Genomic DNA, 18,327 nt, shown 5'->3' on the forward strand with positions numbered 1-18,327 from the left:
TGCTTCCTGGGCCCACCCCCTCCCAGCGGCCTTCCTGCGTCTGGACCCGAGGCCATAAAAAGTCACTTTGGCAATCAATAGATCATCCCTGCTGGCGCACACAGCCATCAGCTCTCCCACTACCTCCTCCTCCTCCTCCTCTCTCCAGTCCTCTTCCCCCTCCTCCTCCCCCCTCTTTTTATCTCTCCTCCCTTCTCCCTCTCTCCCTTCCTTCTATCTCCCTCTCCCTCCTCTCCCATCCTCTTCTCCCTCCTCCCTCTCTTTCTCTTTCCCTCTTCCTACTTCCCCTCTCCTTCCTCCTCCCTCTCCTTTCTCCTCCTCCTTTCCCTCCCCCTTTCTTTCTCTTCTTCCCCCTCCTCCTCCTCCCCCTCTTCTTGCCCCTCCTCTTTTCTCTCCCCCCTCCTTCTCTGACTCCTCCCCCTCCTGTTCCCCCTCCCCCTCCTTCTCCAACTCCTCTCCCCCCTCCTCCTCCCCCCTCCTCTTCCCTCTCCTTTTGGTGCCTTCCTCTACATCAGCAGGTTTTAGGTTTTTACCAGGACATCTGTAATTCCCCCAAAGAAACCTTCCAGAAGGTTCGAGAAACAGGGAGAGTGGGGAGAAGAGTTCAGTGCTGAGGTATGGCTCTGAGGAGGTCCCCGGTGCCATCTGCATTCCTCCCTTCCTGTCCGGCTCCAGCCCAGAGCCTGGCTGGCTCTGCATGAGCATGTGTGAACACACACACACACACACACACACCATGATCATGTGATCTTGTGTACCCACTTGTGCCAGGCTGCTGGTGCCCCCCCCCCAGCTGACTCCTGGTCCTCTCTCCCCAGTCCTCCAGGAGTCCTGGAGCCTGGGCCCTGGAGGACATTTATCTCTGTGTTTTGTGCATTTGCACTGTGCCTCATTTGAGCAGGTCCTCAGGAAATACTTGTTGAGTGAATTTGTGTGTGTGTGTGTGTGTGTGTGTGTGTGGTGTGTGCTAGTCCTGAGGCCTGAACTCAGAGCCTGGGCAGTGTCCCTGAGCTTTTTGTGCTCAAGGCTAGCGCTGTACCGCTGGAGCTGCAGCTCTACTTCTGGCTTTTCGGTGGTTCATTGGAAATTAAGAGTCTCTCAGGTTTGTCTGCCTGGGTTTGGTCTTCAAGTCAGGATCCTCAGATCTCAGCTTCCTGAGTAGCTGGGATTACAGGTGAGAGCCACCACACGTAGCTTACAGAATGAGTGAAGGGATATGGGGGTGGGACCAGCCCTCCGCAGCCCTTACCTCTTGCTTTCCTGCCCAGTAATTCCCTCCTCCTGAGAATGACAGAGCCCACTGCTCAGCCCGCCACGGTGCAGTGAGCAGACGTGTACCCCCCTACCCGAAGTCATGTGGAAACCCTCGGGTCAGGGCTCTCTATAAGAGAGCTCCCAGCAAGCTGCCTTGCCCTTCCCAACACAGAGGAAACCATGGAAGGGGGTGGGGTCCTCACCCCCACCAGGCTCTCAGACCTATGAAGAATACATTTCTGTTGTTGATGAGGTGCTTCGTTAACAGCCATCACCTGGGACAAAGGTGGTGGTTCCCGGCTGCCCTCCTGCTTGGCTTGTTCCCCGCCCCTTGATTGGCTCTGACCCTGGGGGTGTGGCCAGCAGGGACAGAACGACTCCAGCCAATAGCCACAAAGCTTTGGATGAGTGCAGCCGGGGCCTGAACCCCTGTGCCCATCCTCCTGACCCGGAAGATGGGTCAGGACAAATGCAGCTGCCACCAAGTTGGGGTGATCGGCTAGGGAGCAGTAAACAGACAGGAACACAAAGGGCAGATTGCAGACCCCTGCTGCACGGCTCTGCCCTTAGTGTGCAACGATGTTTGTCCATGTGTGCATGTGCATACACACACGCATGTGAGCCCTGCCAGGCCCTCAGCAGGGTCCTAATCTTGCTGTCTGACAATTCCACAGTCCAGAAATTCTCCCGTCAGGTCCACCCAGAAGCCACCTTAGCCCAGCTCCATGCTCCCGCCCACCTGGCCACGTTCGCAGAGGAGCAGCAGTGGTAGGGAGTGGATCAGGGCAGGGGAGATGGTCCCTCAGGTCTCCCAGACACCTCGCTCTGGACCCCTGGAGCTCTATGCAGGTTCATGCCCCGGTAGCAGTATATAATTTTTTATCTTAAAAGGCTATTTCTAGCCAGGCACCGGTGGCGCACGCCTGTCATCCTAGCTCCTCAGGAGGCTGAGATCTGAGGATCAGGATTCAAAGCCAGCCTGGGCAGGAAAATCCGTGAGACTCTCATCTCCAATAAACCACCAGAACACCAGAAGTGGTGCTGTGGCCCAAGTGGTAGAGCGCTGGCCTTGAGCTGAAGAGCTGAGGGACAGCACCCAGGCCCAGAGTTCAAGCCCCAAGACTGGCCAAAAAATAAATAAAAATAAAATACACTGCACATCTGTGTAATGCTTGTGTCTCCTAATTGTGTCTTACTGCCCATCTGTCTCTCTACTATTATATCTCCATCTATGCCTTCCCTTCTGGGGGGCCCATTGCTTTAGAAATCTTGCCCGCAGTGTAAACCCTTCAACTTTCTTTTCAAAGTTGTTTTTAGCTATTCTAGGTCCTTGGACTCTCATAATTCTTTTTTTTTTTTTTTTAAAGTATGCCAATTTCTGCAGAAAGTCCTTCTGGGCTCGTGCCTGAGAGGATGTTGAATTTATAGGTCATTTGGGGACACAGTATTTTTGTTTTGTTTTTAGACAGGATCTCACCATGTAACCCAGGTTGGCTTCCAACTTACAAGCCTCCTGCCTTCCTAGAGGCTGGTATTACAGGCATGCACTACCTTGCCCAGGTTTATTTCTTTTTTCAGGTTTTATAAAATTTACCAGTAAAAGCTCCTAGACCTCATCTTGTTTAATATGTGTAGGATTGTCCTGAACCCCAACTCCATTTGTTTAATAGGTACAGAGCTTCAACTAACATTCACTTTAACATATATATATATATATATATATAATATGTAATGCAAATTTTAAAATGTATAATATAAAAATACAAATATAAAATATGCAAGCATACATGTCAATATAGAATCTATAAGTATGAATATAATATATAAATACATTTATATAAAATATATATAGCTGGGTGCCAGTGGCTCATGCCTGTGATCCTAACAACTCAGGAGGCTGAGATCTGAGGATGGAGGTTCAAAGCCAGCCCAGGCAGGAAAGTCCATGAGACTCGTATCTCCAATGAACCACCACTTGAGCCATACCTCCCCTTCTGGCATTTTGATGGCTCATTGGAGATAAGAATCTCGTGGACTTTCCTGCCCAGGCTGGCTTCGAACCGCAATCCTCAGATCTTATCCTCCTGAGTAGCTAGGATGGCAGGTGTGAGCCACCAGTGCACACCAGTTTTTTTAAACAGAACACCAGCTCCATTTCTGGGGAAGACTCTCACCATTACCTTTGAGCTTCTGAAAAGGCCCAGTAAGACCAGCTCTAAAATCTGCCAAAGGAAGGAGCAGGCGTGTGTGGAGAATTTCCAGTAGCACAGACTAGAAACATCATGGACGCTTGGCTGTATGGAGCATTATAATGATCTTTTCTTCGCGGCAGATTGACTTTACTAATTAGGTTGGGTTTGCGCCAATGTTAAATACAGTTTGCATGTTCAGAACGCAAACCAATTGGCAAGAAACAGGGAACTCGGAAACATTTTAGGTATCTGAGCAAGCCAGCTATGAAGCGAGGATGAACGCTTAGTCTCAGACAAGCCTTTCCCATCTCCATCCCCCCCCAGCTCTTTAAATATTGAGCATATCACCCCATCATCACACTTGCTGCAACTCTATTCCCACCCCCCCACACCCCATTTGTGGAGCAAGTCTGTTTGAAATCGAGTTTAAAATTTGTGCAGACATGATGCAGCTTTCCTTACTCCCCCCCCCACTGCCGTGTGTGTGCGTGCGTGCGTGCGTGTGTGCGTGCGTGTGTGCGTGTGTGTGTGCTTTTTTTCCCCTCTAGGCTAGTGTTGTACCATTTGAGCCACAGCGTCATTTGCAACTCTTTTTTGTTTTTTTTTGGGGGGGGGTTCATTGGAATAAGAGTCTCACAGACTTCTCTGCCTGGGCTGGCTTCAACGGTGAAGGCAGATCTCAGATCTCAGCTTCTTGTGTAGCTAGGATGGACTGGCAGGGTCACCTCCCCTCCCCTCCCTACCCCTTCCCTTCCTTTCCAGACCATCATGTTGTTTTGGTCTAAAGACTCCCCAGTCCTTGGCAGGCAATGAGCAGTATAGATTAGAAAGAAGAAAGCACTTTCTTAGCAGGCTCATATCTCAAGAGAAAGGCTTGGAGCTAGCAGCTCCTCTGGTTCTCTGTGCACGTAGCAAAGAGATTCTCACATGGTAGAAAGCTGTCCCACATTTGGGATTTGCCAGCTAAAAGACAATCTCTTCCATGTTCAAGGCCCAAGAAGCAACCCTCTACCTTGCCTGGAGCATCTGTTCTCTGACGCTTGCTTTAGAAGTTGTGTCTTTGGTTCTTATTCATTTGTACTTAACACTTCAAGAGTGTGTGTGTGTGTGTGTGTGTGTGTGTGTGTTTCTGTAAGAGCTCCTCCGTGCACACACCGTCTCCCGAGTTTTGTTTTTTTCTTTTTCTTTTCTTTCTTTCTTTTTTTCCTCCCAAATGAGCCAGTGACTTTCCAAGAATCAGGAAGTGTCAAGGTGCCAGAAATGAATGAATGAACTCCAGAAGGTTCAAGTTCGGTTTGAAAATGGGAAGATTTTTGAAGTTGGTGTGGTGTCTGGCAGAAGCCCAGGGCCTCCTCCAGGACACAGATCTCCTGGATCGGATGACATACTCTTCCCTGCCCAGTGACATTTTCTTTTCTTTTCTTTTTTTGGTCAGTCATGGAGCTTGAACTCTGGGCCTGGGCGCTGTCCCTCAGCTCTTCAGTTCAAGGCGAGGCTCTACCACTTAAGCCCCAGCGCCACTTCTGGTTTTCTGGTGGTTCATTGGAGATGAGAGTCTCACAGACTTTCTCACCCGGGCTGGCTTTGAATCCTGATCCTCAGATCTCAGCCTCCTGAGTAGCTAGGATGCAGATGTGAGCCACCAGTGCCCAGCTTTTTCTTTTCTTTCTAAAGCATCCAACTTCATGATTGCTTTCAATAATGAGTCATTCGAAAGGCTTAGCAAAAGAGTCCTTACAGGATGGCAGAGCAGAATGGAGACCTGGGGAAACAGCCTGCCCCTGAGTTACACAGCCTGCAGCGGACCTGGTTCTACCATAGCATTTGTTGATGAGAGGAATCCTGTCTTCATTCAGTGAAATGAAGACACAACTCTGGCTGTTCTCTGAAGTCCCTGCCAGAAAATATCCACACGATTCCTTGTTGAATAAATGCAAGAAAGGAGCCAGGGTCTTAGCATTCTGGATCAAGATGGAAGGAGCCAAATGTGTTCATGTCCAATCATAAAGTTTGTGTTTGTGTGTGCATGGCTCTGTGTGTGTGTGTGCACATGCACGCGTGCGCACGTGGCGTGCATGTGCGCGTGCACGTGCACATCAGCTCTAGGGCTGGAAACTGTTCTTGAGGTTTTCTTTTGTTTTGCTCAAGCCTGGTGCTCTACCACTTGAGCCACGCCCCCACTGCTGTCTACATTTTTTGCTGGTTCCTTAGAGATAAGAGTCTCATGGGACTTTCCTGCCTGGGCTGGCTTTGAACTGTGATCTTCAGATCTCAGCCTCCTGCTGAGTAGCTGGGATTATAGACATGAGCTACCGATGCCTGACTTCTATGTGTGTGTGTGTATTTGTTGTTGTCTTACTCATTCTCCCACTTGAAATGATACACAGTGAAACTTCAAGCCAAGGTGTGAATCACAGGTTCGAGGCTCCACCTGGAGACCTGGAGAGGAGGCCCCAGGGGTCCCAGGTACAAGGCTCTCTTTTCCTCCTGGTAGAAACTGTGGTCCCTTGGGAGCCGCGCTTGGGCATCTCAGGGGAGACTGAGAAAGCTAAGACGAGACAGCAGCTGGTCCCAGGCAGCAGCAGATGGCCGGGCCTGGAGAGCAGCAACAATTGTAGACAAGGTGGTCACGCTGGGAGAGGGCGGCTGGGCTGGCCTTTCTACAGGGGTCCTGGGCCAAGCTGAGACAGGAGCCGATCACCTCCGCCAAGAAGAGGGAGAAGGGAGGGACAGTGTCTTTAATAGCTTTCATCTTTCTGTTAGTTTTATTTTCTTCTTTTTTCTTTCTGTCAGTCATGGGGCTTGAACTCAGGGCCTGGGCACTGTCCCTAAGTTCTTCTGCACAAGGCTAGTTCTCTACCCCTTTGAGCCACGGCACCACTTCCGGTTTTCTGGTGGTTCTTTGGAAATGAGAGCCTCAGGGATTTCCCTGCCCATGCTGGGTTGGAACCACGATCCTCAGATCTCAGCCTCCTGAGTAGCTAGGATGACAGGCGTGAGCCATCAGCACCTGGCATCTGCCTGGGGCTTGGTTTCGATTGTTAAGCTGCCCAGCAGAGAACGGATGGGGATGGGGCCATCTCAGAAACCAGGCAGCCAAGAGACTGCAGCTGCAGTCTCTTGCACCCCCATGAATTTGGGGGTGCAAATGGAACAGTCTGACACTGGCTCACCGAGGGCAATCAACATCTGCAGGCTCCACATGGAGCGCTCGGCTGGGTGATGAATTCATGATTCAGTTTTCCAAGGCTGGAAAGGGCGAGCATGCGCACCCAGGAGCCAGCGTGGACGAGTGCGCTCATAAATCATGCTATTTACAAAGCCAGCAGTGAGAAAATCAGCTGGGAGGCAGCCAGGCTAAGACGGGGTCAGTCTGCACCAATTGGCTGGTCATTTTGCTTGTCGGCCACCCGGGCTTGGCACTTCCTGGCCAGACCACAAGGCACCAGACGCCACTGTGACCTGAGATGTCCTCAGTGAGGTACAGACATAGGATCTGATATGCTGGGGGTAAATTTGTTCCTATCCAAACCCCCACTTCTCCACCTGCCATTGCTTGGTCCAGGTGTGCATCGACTCAGCATTGTTCGGTCAGAATCTCTGGTTGTTACCAGTGGTCAGTGCTGAGCCTCAAACCCTTCCAGCTCTGTGGCCTCCCTGGAAGAGAAATGCTTTGGGGCACCAGGGTTTCATGGAGAGGTGAAAATGCAAGCTGGGGCCTGGGAAGGTGGCTCAGTGGTAGAGCGCTTGCCTCGCATGCATGAGGCCTTGGGTTCCATTCCTCAGCACCACATAAGCAGAAAAAGCCAGAAGTGGTGCTGTGGCTCAAGTGGTAGAGCGCTAGTCTTGAGCTGAAGAGCTGAAGGACAGTGCCCAGGCCCAGAGTTCAGGCCCCATGAAGAAAGAAAGAAAGAAAGAAGGAAGGAAGGAAGGAAGGAAGGAAAGAAAGAAAGAAAGAAAGAAAGAAAGAAGGAAGGAAGGAAAGAAAGAAAGAAGAAAAGAAAGAAAGAAAGAAAGAAAGAAAGAAAGAAAGAAAGAAAGAAAGAAAGAAAGAAAGAAAGAAAGAAAGAAAATGCAAGCTGGGTACCTGGTGGCTCACACCTGTAATCCTAGCTACTCAGGAGGCTGAGATGTGAGGATCACAGTTCAAAGACAGCCTTTGCAGAAAAGTCCCTGTGAGACTCTTATTTCCCATTAACCATTCAAAAACCAGGAGTGGTACTGTGGCTCAAGTAGTAAAGCGCTAGCCTTCAGCACAAAGAAGCTCAGAGACAGCACCCAGGCCCTGAGTTCAAGGCTCACAACTGAACAAAGAAAAGAAAAGAAAATGCACACGTTTAGCCCCTTGGAGTATTTGCTAGTCCTTGCTCTCTTAGTAAATCGCCATTTTCCTTGTAGTTCAAGACTTCTAGGCCCTCACTGTATTGACATGTCCTATTTCCCTCTCTTCCTCCTCTTCCCTCTCTTCTTCTTCCTCCTCTCTCAATGATTTCTCAATCTCCTCTTCCTCTTCCTCTTTCCTTTTGGTTTGGATAGGGTCTTCATTTTTTTTTTAAATTTTGGTCAGTCGTGGGGCTTGAACTCTGGGCCTGGGCGCTGTTCCTCAGCTCTTCAACTCAAGGGGAGCGCTCTACCACTTAGTCACAGCGCCACTTGGATGAGGTCTTCTTACTCCATAGCCCAAGCTATGAGTTTGAAATTCATATCCTCTTGCCTGAGTGCTGGGATTCCAGGCACGCACAACCACACGGGTGCATTCTATCTTCCCTGTGAATTTGCCAAACTGCTCGAGAAGGTTTCTATTATTTTCTGTCTTCTGGGTATAAGAGTAACAATTCCATTGAGATGGTATTATGTGCCAGGGTTCTCATTTCACTTTTGTAATGACCCAGTGAATTGATTCTTAACTTCTGTGTAGAGATGAGGAAACAGAACGCTTAATGAAGGAAAATGGCTTGCCAGAATTCACTGTTTGGCCGGCCTGAGTATAGACCAGTGTTTCGCACTGCTACGCTACGCCTACCATCTTGCTCCCTCAACTTCACTAAAATGCTATGAGCATCAGATTCAGGGCCCTGCTAAACCTGGGAACTTTCTTCCTTAGAGCCAGGATGAGCTTTGAAAGACTGGCCAAAACTTTGAGTCTCTACCAACTTGCACCTCACAAAGTAAAAATAAAGCCAGGTCCTGGTGGTTCACCTCATTCCTAACTACTCAGGAGGCTGAGATTTGAAGATCGAAGTGCAAAGCCAGTTGGAGCAGATAAATCATGACACTCATCTCCAGATAACCACCCCAAATCTGGAAATGGGGGGGGGGTGGCTCACGTGGTAGAGTGCTAGCCTTGGGTAGAAAAGCTCACGGACAGCACCCAGGCCCTGAGTTCAAGCTGTAGTAGGGGCACTCATAAAAAAATAGTGAATAAGGGCACCATCATACTGCTTCCTGCCCTTCATTTGAGCTGAGCAACTCTCATAAAGGGAAAAGGCGACCTTAGCTCTTTCCTCCCTAAAACAAATATGGAGGCCAAGCAAGATGCCTTCTGCTCATGACAGCCTCCAGCTTTGTTTGGTTCACAGAGGATCTCAGGTCTCCCTAATCTACTTCTGGAGTACAAGAAGAGGCAGACAGGATTCCTGAACCAACAGGTCTCTGGAGGAGGGTGGGGGGATTTGGGGGAATTCTGGGTAAAGCTCCTTCGCAGGCAGATTGTCTTACAAGACCCCCCGCCCCACGTCCTCACCCATTGTGAATCGAAGGGCTGGGAGACGGGCCATTGCTTGTACAGGATCTTCTCCTCCTGGGACGGAGTTGGTCACCAGAAGGGGCAGCCAGGGATATGGGGGGGCACACCAAGCCACATAACACACCAAGCCAACCCAAGCCATGCAGCCAGAGTTTCAGTCTCCACCTTAGTCTGGCCGCCTCCACCAAGTTATGCCCAGTGGGTTGGAATTGTTCCAGGCAAACGGGAACATGGACACAGGATACGAGCAGGAGTCTGCCAGCCTCCATTAGGGTCAGCACGGGATGTGGGCGGAGGCCCTGAAGATGGAGGAAAGCCTGGAGAAGCCAGAGCGGCTCAAGGCTAGATGCCAACACCTACAATGACCTGACCGCTGAGGACACCGTATTCCAAGCAGGAATTCACTTGGATCGCCCCTCGTGAGGGCAAACAGAAGTTGTGAAAGGCTGTAATGGGGGTCGAACATGCCCAGCATGAACTCACCGAGTAGCAATGCCAGTCTTGATGCGAAATTTCCCCCAAATCCACATTGTATGTGGAAATGGAATTGCAAATCAGTGGTAAAAATACATAAACATGACCTGTTTCTGATTGGAAAGTTGGATAGAATATGAACATTTTTATTCTTATTTTACACACACACACACACACACACACATGAACATATAAGTGTATAGGTATGGCTATATGTGTATGAAGATAGATAGATAGATAGATAGATAGATAGATAGATAGATAGATAGATAGATAGATAAGCTGTATACATACACAAACAAAGAGCCAGTATTGGGGGTTGAGTTCAAGGCCTTATATTCTTACTTGGCTTTTTCACTCAAGGCTGGTGCTGTACTACTTGAACCATAGCTCCACTTCTGGCTTTTTGCTGGTTAATTGGAGGTAAGAGTCTCATGCACTTTTCTGCTTGGGCTGGCTGCAAACTCTGGTCCTCAGAGCCTCCTGAGTAGCTGGGATGATGGGCATGAGCCATTGGTGCCTGCTTTACTGACTTGTTTTGTTCAGTGTTATGGTCCTGAGATGAAGTCCTATTATTGAAGGTCTCAGCAGGTCATTCCTTTCTACTGCTAAGTAGTAATCTACTGTATGAATATAGGCAAATTTGTTTTACTGTTTAGCCTTTTGGATAAATATTTTATTTCTAGTGTTTGGTTATCAAGACGACAAGTGGGCATGAACTCTTTTAGACTTATTACAAAAGTCTGGGATTACAGGCGTGAGCCACCACTGCCTGGCTTATCTATACTTTTGATGAAAAAAAATTTTTTTTGGTCAGTTCTGGGGCTGACTTGAACTCAGAGCCTGGCTGCTATCCCTGAACTCTTTTGCTCAAGGCTAGCACTTTGAGCCACAGCACCACTTCCAGTATTCTGGTGGTTAATTGGAGATAAGCGTCTCATGGGATTGGGTTTGAACTAGGATCCTCGGTTCCCAGTCTCCTGAGAAGGTAGGATTCCAGGCGTAAGCCACTGGTGCCTGGCTCTTTTTTTTTTTTCCTGCTAGTTCTGGGGTTTGAACTCAGGATCTTTGCACTGTCCCTAAGCTTTTCCACTCAAAGCTGACTCTCTACCACTTGAACTGCACAGCTCCACATCTAACTTCGTGTTGATTAATTGGAGCTAAGAGTCTCCTGCCCAGACTGGCTTCCAATCACGATCCTCACAACTTTGCCTTCTTGAGTAGCTGGGATTACAGGTGTGAGCCACAGGTGCCGGGTTTTGTCTTGCTATACTTTTCAGACAGAAAAATAACACAGCAAAGGCATATTTAAAAAGCATTCCATGTGGAAAGGAGAGAATAGAAAACTCAGGAGGCAGGAAGGGAAGACTGCACACCAGCCTTCATGGGTCCCCTCTGGCCTGTTGGGCTGGGGGTGGGGGCACAGATCTAACATCTGTGTAGGGTTGGCAGGGAGGGTGTGGGGTTCAGCAGATGTTAGGAGACAAAGAACAAAGTCTGAGGACCAGGGATGGCCTTTCCAGTTGACCCTGTGTGAGCTCTGACCACTCAACTCCCAGCCCAGGATACCTCTGAATTCACTCGGATGAAAATCATCCGGTGGTCCATGGCACTTGACAAAGAAATGAACTTCGTTCACAGGAAAACAATGAACACCTTAGAGTCTGGTTGCTGGTTTCTCTCTTGAATTTTGGCTCCCTAACTTCAAGTGTCCCCCCTCCCCCCCACCTCACCCCCCTTATGGGCCTTTCTCTTTCTGCCAGTGGCATGGTTAGGGTCCATTCTGGGATTAGAGAGGGCTTGCTTGAGTGACAGGCTTGGGGGGAACCGGAAGGGACTTTATGATAGACTGGGGTCCCTAGGCTCTCTGTAAGGAACCAATCACCATGGAAACCAAAGTTACAGTGAATGTTCATGCTGTTCATTCTGGGGTGAGGTTGGGGAAGAATTACTCTTGGAATGACATAACTCTCCAATGGCCTTCAATTTCCAGGATTACAGATATATATATATATATATATATATATATATATATATAATATCATGTAATAAATAAAATAATATCTATATAAAAGTACATTATATTATGTAAATAATATATAATATATGCAATACATAATGTATACTATATAACATATATGTGTGCGTGTGGTACATAGAAAATCTCCAGCAGGATAAGAGAAGCCTTCCTTTTTCCTTTTTATATTTTTTTTCCTACCTTTAAAGTGATTATGACAGAGACAAATTGTTGTAATTTAAAACAAAATGATAAGCTTTGTCGGTGGAAAGTGTTGCTAAGAGCTGTTGTGGGGTGATGGAGAGGTGGCATGTGTATCCCTCCAAGAAGAAGGTGTCGCATTCCATCACACTGCCTACAGGGATGCTAGTGGCCTTTGGGCCACTTCATACATGCTGTTCCTGGAACCTCCAGCCAATGACAGCCTCGGGGAGAGCACTAGTCCCGCCTTCCGGTCCCAGGTGGAGATTGTGTCCTGTGCCCACAGCTTCCCATTGGCTGGGAGACATGTTCTCAAAGCTGCCTGTGGCCTGAGTCTTTTTCCACCCAATCCTTCCCCTCCTCCTCTCTCCTTCGGTCTGCCTTGGCCCTACCTGGTGATCTGCATTCCTCCCTCCCTTCTGGTGTTTCTACTCCCCCTATTCTTTCCAGGTATCACTCCGATCAGTCTCTTGCATTGCTAACTTACGTATAGAGGATTCCTCTGTGTAATTCCCAACATGAATTTGGACTTAGTTGCAAGCTAAGTATTATTATCATTAATAATTACTTTTGTAATATGAGAGTTTGAACTCAGGGCCTTGAGCGTGCTAGGCAAGCACTCTACCATGTGAACCATGCCCCTAGCCCATTCACTTTGTAGTTATTTTTCAGATAGGGTCTCATGATTTTGCCACAGACAACCTGGGACTATTAATCTTCCTACCTCTGCCCCTTAAGTAACTGGGATTATAGATACACACCACATATCCAGTTTTTATTGGCTGAGATGAGGGTCTTGTAAACATTCTCCCAACCTCGCCTTGAACTTGATCCTCACAATCTACCTTTTGAGTAGGTAGGATCACAGGCATGAGTCACTGTACCTGGGTAGAAATTCCTTATACAGAAATACCCCCCAACCCTAGCCCTGTCAAGCAATTACTATCTCTGGGGACCTCCAAGTGTTCTCAAACATCTTCTACCAGGATTGTTCATTTTTGAATTACTACACTCTACATGTATTTTCTTCCAGGAAGCTCCCCCTCCCCCACAGCATCCCCAGCGCTGATTCAAAAAGGCATGTGAATGGTCAAGTCGATGCCCACACTTTAAACTGTTGCATCTAGAATGTTGCAAGAAATCAACGAATTAAAAAATGAAGGTCTGCCAGGCACCGGTGGCTCACGCCTATAATCTTAGCTACTCAGGAGGCTGAGATCTGAGGATCAGGGTTCAAAGCCAGCCGGGGCAAGAATGTTCGTGAGACTTTTATCTCCAACAACCCACCAGAAAACTGGAAGTGGTGCTGTGGCTCAAGTGGTAGAGCACTTGCCTTGAGCTGAAGAGCTCAGGGACAATGCCCAGGCCCAGAGTTCAATCCCCATCTCTCTCTCTCTCTCTCTCACACACACACACACACACACACACACACACACACAAAGGATCTGAAAGCTATGGATCTTTGGACACCTCAAAACAGTACATGGAGGAATTCTGGAGAAAGTGCAGCCAAAGCCACAGGAATGGAGACTTTGGAGCAAGGAGACTCTGAGCTTTGGCACTGGCCAGCCAGACCCACTCTGCCCGGCCAGGCAGAAGGCTCAGGGTCCCCCCTGAAGTCTATAAGACCATTGACGGAACTACCTGGGGCGAATGCAGAGTTGGGAGGCCACTTCACGTTTAGTCATCGACCCTCAGCCATCGACCCTCAGCTTCCTGAGGATTGTGGATCAGCACAACGAGAGAAAGAGGGAGGGAGAGAGAGAGAGAGAGAAACACAAAGGGGAGCGGGTGGGTCCTGCCCATCTAAGGGAGGTCAGCTGGGGTTTAGAGAGCGAGTCCAAGCCAGAATGCCATGAGATGCGCAGCCAAGTGGAGCGAGGGACTGATGAGACCCCCAACAGTCAACACCTTTCCCAGGAAGGTTGTGTGCTGTCTGCTGGAGGCCGGGCAGCCTTCACTACGGGATCGGGGCCATGGGGGCTCACAGCACCTGACTGGGAATGGTGGCCCTGCTGGGACAATCTTCAGAGAAGCTGAAAATATATGTGTGCTCCTATTTCTGCATGTATACGGTGTGTATATGCATCCCCGTGTGTGCACATGTGCACATAAATAGACATACATGCCACACATGTGTAAATGCACACATATGTACACACATATGTATGTGCGTGCCCACATACATTCACAGGATCTTGCAATATAGCCCAGGCTGGCTTTCAAGTTGTTATCTTGCAGTTTTCCAAGTATTAAGAGATTACAAGCAGATAGCATTACACTCAGCTCAGTATCTTTTAAACAAACTTCATTTTCTGTTTATTATTATTATTTTTTTGTGCCAGTACTGGAGCTAGAACTTGGGGACCTGGGCGCTGTCCCTTAGATTTTTCATTCAAGGATGCTGCTCTACCACTTGAACTACAGCTTCCCTGCTAGCTTTTTGGTGGTTAATTGGAGATGATGATCTCCTGGACTTCCCTGCCCCAGGTGACTTGAAACCACAATCCTCAGATGGTGTAATCTAGGGATTACAGGCATGAGCCACTGGCCTCCAGCTTCTGTTGAAAATTTTAACTAGAATCTGCTTCCGCTTCTTGTTCCCAAAGAACCCTGGCTTATTTGCATATACAATGCACAGTAATTTTGCATATGAGCAATTAGCATGGAGAAAATCCTAGTAAGCAATGAAGTATAACAAAAGGGTTGTCTGGGAGGGAGCTGAATTGAAGATGCAGAGGAATGGGGTGTAAGAGTACAAAGGGGAACACAATGACCGCTCAGGTCTGAATTCATGCAGTGTGGTAGTCACATCTCAGAGCCACTGCAAAAGAAGTTCCCAGGTGGCAGCTAGGGCAGGGCATTTCTAGAGCTTCCTGGAGACCCCCTCCCCCCCCACCTGTCAGGTGTCAACAAATGTTTGTGTGAATAGGGGATCCTGGGCCACCTGTATCAGAATCAGCTAGAAGTCTGTGGAAAAATTCATTCTCCTGATTGCTCCACAGACCTCTTGGGTTTGAAACCCCACCCTGCAGTGTGGTAGGAGCCACAGCCGTCTGTGGTCACAGAAGGAAATACCTGGGACCTAGGGCAAGCAGCTCCCTGGCAGCCTGGCACTGGGCCAGGGCTGGGGGTGGAACCCCATCTTTTTGAAAGTCAGCTTTTAAAGTCTTTTTTTTTTTGGTCCAGTCGTGGGGCCTGAACTCTGGGCCTGGGTGCGGTCCCTCAGCTCTTCAGCTCAAGGCTAGTGCTCTACCACTTGAGCCACAGTGCCACTTCCAGCTTTTTTTTTCCCTGCTTGTGTGGTGCTGAGGAATCGAACCCAGGGCCTCATGCATGCAAGGCAGGCGCTCTACCACTGAGCCACCTTCCCAGCCCATCTTTTAAAGTCTTTAGGGACTATTTCATCTACAGTTTCAGTCCTTGGAACCTAATGTACAGAAACAACCACCCAATGCAAATGGATGCATAAAAAAATGTTCATCACAACTCATGTATATTAATGCACATTGGGAAACAACTCAAATATCACTTGATAGCGATTAAAATATAGGTAGAAATGCATTAGCATTGCGAGGTATAAAAATGAAAATGTGGCCGGGAACTGTTGGCTCCTGCTTGTCTTCCTAGCTACTCAGGAGGCTGAGATCTGAGGATTGTGGTTTAAAGCCAATCTGGGCAGGAAAGTCTGTGAGATTCTTATCTCCAATGAACCAGTAAAAAGCGAGGCACATAAGTGTGGCTCCAGTCTTGAGTGGAAAAAGCTAAGAACCCAGGCCCTGAGTTCAAGCCCCAGACTCACACACACACACACAAACACACACACACACACACAATACACACACACACACACAAGGTAGAGAACAGCATCCCCTCCCTTGAAATCGGTGGGGGCCCATCATTGCTTTGATTGTTAGGGTACAGAAGAGGCTCTGAGCTGCCCAAAGGGAAATCGTCAAAGACCAAGCTGAGTTCCTTCCATCTTTAGGACTCTTGTTCTTGGAAACCTGAGTCACCATGCACAAAACCAGACTACCCCCTAGCAGATTCGGCTGGATGCCACCTGTCAGCACTTCAGTCTCTAGCTCTAACTGGACTCTCTCCAGCCCTTGCAGCCCAAATGCCAGCCAGGGAGCTGAAGACGCCATCTTGGAGAGAGGCCATCTAATCCTGATTGTATCAGCCCTGGGCTGCTCAAGTCATGGGTGCAAGGGCTCTGATTTTATTCCCCTACATGGTGGAGCAATGCATTCTGGGACAGGAGATCATCGAACTATGTCCCTTCTGTTTGCATCTCCACTTAGGAAATGATGCGTCTTATTTCTTTTTCTGAGTAGTCATGCTATCTCTTTTCTCAAATGATTTCCCTTCTAAGTCCTTTTCATCTTATTATGCTATTCTTTCATACATTAGTAATTGTGCTTCCTTTCTCTTCCTTCATTTAAGGTATCAGGTTACAAGCTTTATGAGCCTGACTCTGTGTGTGTGTGTGTGTGTGTGTGTGTGTGTGTGTGTGTGTGTGTGTGAGATGGAGCTTGAACTCAGGGCCTGGATGCTATTCCTCAGCTTATTTTGCTCAAGGCTAGCCCTCTAGCACACTTGAGCCACAGCTCCACTTCTGATGTTCTGGTGGTTTATTGGAGATTAGAGTCTCACTGACTTTCCTGCCTGGGTTGGCTTTGAACCATGATCCTCAGATCTTAGCCACCAGCGCCTGGCTACTTTTTTTTTTTTAAACAAGTATCTTGTCCCAACTTCCAACTCTCCAGAATTCTTTATTTGAACATGGTCATCGTTATCCACAAATGGTAATTCTTCCCTGGCTACAGGTTTCATATAGAATGTCTTCCAGACACTCAGTGCACCCTCAAGAGACTGGTGGCCAAGACTGGGTCCTGGGCTAGCATCCACTGTGGTGCCTAAGAGTAGGCTGGCCACCAGAGAGACACCATTTGGGTGTCCTCTTCCTCTTCTTCCTTGCTGGCTGTGTCTTCCCAGCCTTGTTTAGCTGTCAGGGTCCCCTCCCCCCAGAACCCCCTACCCCACTCTACTTGTCACACAACAAAGGCACTGGAAATTTCCTCCAGCCAGCTAAGAGGACAATTGAATAATAATAATAATAATAACAATAATAATAATACAGCAGCCGTAGCCTGCCAAGGCCCTGCTCGGGGCCTTTGACCGTCCTCTCTGTGTTCTCCTTCCCAAGCATTTATTCTACAGATACATTTTCCACGGTGAATAGACACCATTCTTCCAGGGAGGGAGGGGGCGAGCGAAAGCCATTTGTTCCCTTGGCTCTTGTGGTTCAGTCTCTTGTTTAGCTTTTTATTATGATTGCTAAACTGTAATGAATTCATCCCCCATCAGCCTCTCCTTAGCACCCTGGGCCTCACTTCACCCCCAGCCTCACACGTACTCTTGAGAACAATGAAGCGTCTGACATTTGAAAATCCTCCACGCTGCCCATCTTGCCCTCAGTGGAATGGGATCATCATGGGAAGGCTTGGTGGGGAGGGGGGCGGGAGGGGGGGGCATGAAGGGAGGGAGGGGCTTAGGAGAGAGGGAGAAGCCCCAGACAGCTGAGCAAGGCTGGGAATACACAGCCAGCCAGGAAGAGGTAGGGAGGAAGGGAGAGAGAGAAAGAAGGAGGGAGGGAGGAAGAGGAGGAGGAAAGAGAGGGAAAAAAGGAGGAAGGAAGAGAGGGAGGGAAGGAAGGAGGGAAGGGAGGAAAAGAGAGAGAGAGGAAAGAAGGGAAATCTGGGCAGGCAGGGTTGAGCCAATTACATTGCCAAGAGACCATGGATTTCAATCTAGCTGAGATAGTTCTGATTTGGTTTAGCAGATGCATACCTTAAAAAAACCAAAAAGGTAGGAGGCCTGAGAAAAAGGCCTGAACAGGACTTGAACTGTGTCCCTTATTCCACGCCCCCTTTTCCCCGGCCCCTGCTACTACATGGCTTTCTCAGCATTCTGCATCTTAGATTACCAGGCTCTGCAAATATGGCCTTTCTAGGCAAGAGGATTTCTGTGAATAGAATCACGTCTAAGATCTTGACATGTGACCATCTTGCAAAAGTTAACGTGATAACTGGAAAGTTAAATTTCCAGGTCTAGTGTACTTTGATTTTAGCTTGTGGACTATTGCTGCTTATTATTGTTGTTGTTGTTATTGTTATTTTGGCTGTAGTAGGTAGTGGGGTTTGAACTCAGGGCTTTGCACCTATAAGGGCCCAGTCCTTTATTTACTTGGGGACAAGGTCTCATTTTTATGCCTGAGCTGGCTTTGGACTGTGATCCTCTTGTACCTAGGATGACAGACATGTGTAACCACGCTCGGCTACTGCTTCACTGGGAGGTTTCATAAACTATTTACCTAGGCTGGCCTGAACCACTATCCTCTATATCTCTGCCTTGAGTAACTGTCATTGCAGACATGAGCC

The sequence above is a fragment of the Dipodomys ordii genome, unplaced genomic scaffold, assembly GCF_000151885.1.
Source record: "Dipodomys ordii isolate 6190 unplaced genomic scaffold, Dord_2.0 Scaffold15, whole genome shotgun sequence".
Taxonomy (NCBI): domain Eukaryota; kingdom Metazoa; phylum Chordata; class Mammalia; order Rodentia; family Heteromyidae; genus Dipodomys; species Dipodomys ordii.